The following is a 5,338-nucleotide window of genomic DNA, read 5'->3' as shown; positions in this document are numbered from 1 at the left end:
CTACAACAGTTCTGAAGTTCTAGCATGCACTTGACAGACTAAGGTATCTTGCCTGCTACATGTTCCTGAACACAGCTTCATGATGCAAACCGGATTGGATGACTTAGAAATAGCCGCCAAGGTACAGATGTCAGGGGACCTGAGGAGTTTGGAAACTTTGAGTCGGTTTTTGAAGTTTTCTAGCCTCTTTTTTTTCTTCCATAAAATGGAAAAATACCTTTTATATCTACCTAACTAAATAAAATCATCCCTAAAAAGGCCCTTTACAGGGTTGGGATTGTGGCTCAGCGGTACAGCACTCCCCTCGCACATGCGAGGCCCTGGGTTTGAACCTCAGCACCACATAAACATAAATAAATAAACTACAACTAAAAAATAAATATTTAAAAAAGGCCCGTTACAAGCTGGAAAGCATTAAAGCATCACATCATATCTAACTAATGGATAAATGAATGGATCACAAATAGAGATATTATGTATAGCTATATAATATTTATAATACGAATAACTATGCTTATAATGATATTAATAGTAAGGTTTGCTGCTTCTCCCTCCTCCTTCTCCTTCTTCTTAGTTTTATTATGAGCAGTGTTTATTGCATTCACAAAAATCAATATAATAAACATTTTATTTAAAAATTAATAAATTTCAATTTCTGACAAACTTTAATTTTCATAAAGTGTATTTTCCTCCAAAATAATATGTCCTTATTGGATAAATTATTGAAAATTCTAAAATAAGAAGAAAAGCCACAAGTGATATCCCAACCAGAAATAAGCACTTGATATTTTCCATTTGTTTGTATGTTTATAACCATACAGTAAACAGTGTATTATAATTCGCTAGTGTCACTAAGTAGCATATCATGAATCCTTTTCTTCATTTGGAAAAATTCTCCCCCAAAATTATTCTTGCTAGCTGCATAGAAGCCTTTTATATGGATATGCTGGCATTCTTGTTAAACATTGACATTGTTTCTAGGACTTCACAATTATAATTGTGTCTTTTGTATGTGTATCCTCTCCCCTTCTCTGTCTCTCGAGGATCAATTCTTAGAAGCAGAATTGCTAGATTTGTGCAATAAACTTTTCTAAGGCTTTTGAGTCTTAGTGCTAACCTGCTGTACCAAAACGCTGTGTACATTTCTACTCCTGCCTGCTGTGAAATCTTTGACTTCTCCCATTGTTGCCAAGATAGTTTCATTGCTTTAATAGCTTTGCCCATTTTGTAGTAGTACAATGCTATCAAATTTTTGTTTTGGTTTGCATTCCACTCAATCACTAATGAAGGTGACATCACTAAATTATTGAAGGAATTTCAAAGTTAATAAAACCCCAAAGAAGACTATTAAGTTTGGGGAAATCATGTGGAAAATTTGCAATTTAATTTTTCAGAAGGAAGCATAGAAACAATGTATATCATTAAGATCAGAAAATAATTTAGGTCTTATAACTGTGAAATATTAATAATTAAATTTATATCATAGATGTATCTGTGAATATGAATATATATATGCATATAGCTATGTATATACACAGAGAGAGAGAGAGCTCTGTATCCATCAAGTGCAAATTCCTTCAAAAGGGATCAGGCATCAGGTTACCTTTTATTAGCTTTTTACAAGTTCAAATTCATTCTTAAGCTCTTTTAAAGTTCTATTGTAGGCCATTTCATTAGGGTTGTACTGTTTTAAAGTTATTTTTCTGCCCATCTCATAAATACATTTAAAATATGCTAACATCAGAGCAAGAATACTGCTGGTATAAGAATTTGATATTCAACAACAAAGGTAATAGTATTGCTTTTAAACCAATGTCATTATGGTGAAATTTTAATCTGCATTATTACAATTTGTTCATTCTTTTCCAGGTGGGTTACATTTTACATATGGCTAAAATGAGGAATCTCTGTAATTTTCACTCCATTTGTTGAAATTTGCATATTTATGTCTCTTATCCTCATTGTTAAATGAGAACTTTGATTCTCCTCAAGTGCAGTCAAAATTAATCCTAAAAAGCTTCTTATTTTCTCTGGGATGAAGAGGGTCTCCCATGACCATTTTAATAAGTATTTACTAACTCCTTTACTGTCCTACTGGCTTTCAAGTATAAGAAACAGAAGTTGACCATATATCCAGTAGAAACATTGTCTATTTGGCACTTTATAAACAGGGCCCCCCAAAATTGAGCAATGAATTCAACTGAAGTAGCTTAGTTGCCCTATATGGTAGGGCAATAGACTGGGAAGCTAGAGAAATTGAGTATGAAAACTCAATGAACTAAAGGTGAAGAGAGAAAAACTGAAAATCAAAAAAGAAAAAAGTGAGTTTGTTGAGTGGGGACTATGTGTTGCGTAATGTACAGAAATTGACTAGTGTTTCACACGCTAGTTCTTTAGACAACATCAGTTACACAAACACACACACGCACAAATATCCACCTATAGGTTGTTTCTCTATTAAAGGATTACAGATTTTTAAACTTTATCTTAATGCATCTGTAGTCTTTATGCTATAAACCTATAAAGAATGTATTTTTTTAAGAGGGGGGGGAGAGAGAGAGAGAGAGAGAGGGAATTTTTTAATATTTATTTTTTAGTTTTCGGCAGACATAACATCTTTGTATGTGGTGCTGAGGATGGAACCTGGGCCGCACGCATGCCAGGCGAGCGCGCTACTGCTTGAGCCACATCCCCAGCCCAAGAATGTATTTTTTATGTATTTTTAAGAATATATATTTTTATTAAATGTCTTTTTTAGCTCCATCTCATGAAGATATGACATCTGCCTGGTGCGGGGCTCAAGTCCTCGGCACCCCTTGAGCTGCAGGAGGAGGGGGCTTTTGAATGTGGATATAGAAGCCATGTGCAGAAATGAGGGGCTTCTAGCTTTTCTGAATTTTCAGTCCCCCTCTCTGTAGCCTGACAAAAGAGGTTCCTCACATGCTGGCTGCCACTTAGATGTTTTCAAGGTGACAAGTCACAGCCAACCCCGACTATCCACATGACAACCAAATCCTCACTTCAGGAATCCAGTTCTTCCTACAGCTTCGCCCAGCCTGCTGCTCACTCTCCCCAGCCAACTCATGCCCCTCTTGGGTCCTCACCTTGACTGCTGCTCTGTCCCCTTCCCTTCTCATCTTCTAATCTACCTTCCAGGTCTATTTTGAGAGTCCAGGGGAACTGGAAACTGTCCTTGCCACGTGCCATTTTTCCTCCTCATTGGGAGGAAATTCCCTCAGGAATGACATAAGGAAAAGGGGAAACTGTAAACCAGTGGGGACTTGAAGATCCAGATTTAAGAGCCAAAGTCATTCCTTGGACCAAAGGAACTGCAACTCCAGAAAGAACTGTGTGAATTAAAGGAATTGCTCCAAAAAGGAAGTCTCTAGAGGTTTCTGAAATGGATCTTATTTTATATCAAATCTGCAGTGAATCTAAGAGTCAGAATTACAGCTCAGACATGAGAAAAGATAATAAGTTGGAAAAGTTTTAGTATTTGTAAACAGTAACTCATCATATTATTTTCAATATGGAATATATGGTAAACCTTAAAAAACCCCACTTCCCTAAATAGATGTGAAATCTAGAAAAATCTGAAGTCCCAATTCAACTAAAGCAAGCTTCTGATACAGGTTTCTTCTGTGGTGCTCCTGTGTGGGTGGGGACACCGTTGATAAATGCATAAATGAAGTACATTTGAGGACACAGCTTGTCAAGTCACATCAGCTCATAGGAGGCTCTGCTGGCTTATGAGTCCACAGGAACGTTGTTGCTCAACTCTGTACCCTGCATCTTCCTTAAACCAGATTTGGCTTTCACAAGATTGCATCTAAATAAAACAATGTACTTGTTCATCATGGAGTTGGAGTTACTAAAAAGGCTGTTGAGATTTAAGCATAAGGATACTGTTCTGAGAGGAAGACTTTTTAATTTCTGTTGTATTACACTTTAGTTCTCTCTCCCAGGAAACAGGAATCTTCTTCAAGAAAACCAATAATTTGTGTTTCAAACCTACCTACAGCCAAGGGTGAAAAGCTCTAGGTGTCAACTAGGTGCTAGTATTCTGGAGGACTATCTAGGTGTGTGCTTTGCCCTGAAGGCAGTTTTTGATTTAGGTGGTCTTGTCCCCTGATAAGTGTTCAGGGTGTGTCAGGAATCTTCATGCTGTGTCCCTCCATGAATATGGGTGCTAATGACTACATAGCAGAGAGGTGACGCTAGGTGCAGTTACAGAATTTTAGAAATGGAAAGAATCTCAGGTATTGTCTAGACTGGTTCTCTCATTTCCAGATGAGAAACCCCCAGGTACAAAAGCTATCACTGACTCAAGTTCACACCATAAATTAGAGGAATCGACCTTTAGTCTGTATGAAGAAAGTGAGCTCTATTTTGTGTTTTATTTAGAGATAGGGTCTCACTGAGTTGCTTACTGTCATTACTAAGGCTGGCTTTGAACTCACGAGTCTCCTGTCTCAGCCGCTGGGAATACAGGCATGCACCATTGCACCAGGCAGAAGGTGATCTTTTAAAAAAACAAATGCCATTTCAAAATACCCTCCCCACTCTTTTGGAATCAGTTTGGTGAAAGTAAGAAAATCATCACTAAAACCAAAATCTTCGCTGGGCACAAGTGGTGCCTGCCTGTAATCCCAGCAACTCAGGAGGCCAAGGCAGGAGGATCTCAAGTTCAAGGCCAGCTGCAGCAGTTTAGTGAGACCCTCAGCAACTTAGGGAGACCCTGTCTCAAAATAAAAAGTACTGGGGACATAGTTCAGTGGTAGAGGGGCCCTGGGCTCAATTCCCAGTACCAAAACAAAAACTAAAGAACTATAGTAGTCATCCCTGCAGTGACATTTCCTCCTTTTATTTATTTATTTAGTCATACCGAAACCTATTGATTTTTTAACTTTTTCCTATAACAAAAAATCTTATCTGTATACAAAAACAAGAGAAAAGAATACCATGCGCCCTCATGGACACATCAAGCACCAACCCTTTGTCCAACTCTGACTAATGAAACTGTCCATGTTCACCTTCTCATTCTTGAAGTGGATAATTAGACCTTCTGTCATTTTAACCATGAACATTTCTGAGCATTTATTTCCAAAAGACAAGGACCCCTTCGCAAAGAATAGCCACACAGCATAAAAAATTAACAACAATCCCTTAATACAAATAGATTTCTTAGATTTACATAAATTATTATTCTTGGCCTTAGAATTACAGAGTACTGCCACAATTTGATTTTTTTTTTTAAGGTCAGCAAGTACTGAGTATTCATACAAACATACCAAATGTTTTGTTTGCCTGGAGGGTGGGCAAGGAGACCCAGGTCCTT

The sequence above is a fragment of the Ictidomys tridecemlineatus genome, chromosome 10 (assembly GCF_052094955.1).
Source record: "Ictidomys tridecemlineatus isolate mIctTri1 chromosome 10, mIctTri1.hap1, whole genome shotgun sequence".
NCBI classification, from domain to species: Eukaryota; Metazoa; Chordata; class Mammalia; order Rodentia; family Sciuridae; genus Ictidomys; species Ictidomys tridecemlineatus.
The sequence above is the reverse complement of the archived record's forward strand: the minus strand, read 5'-3'. Positions refer to the sequence as shown.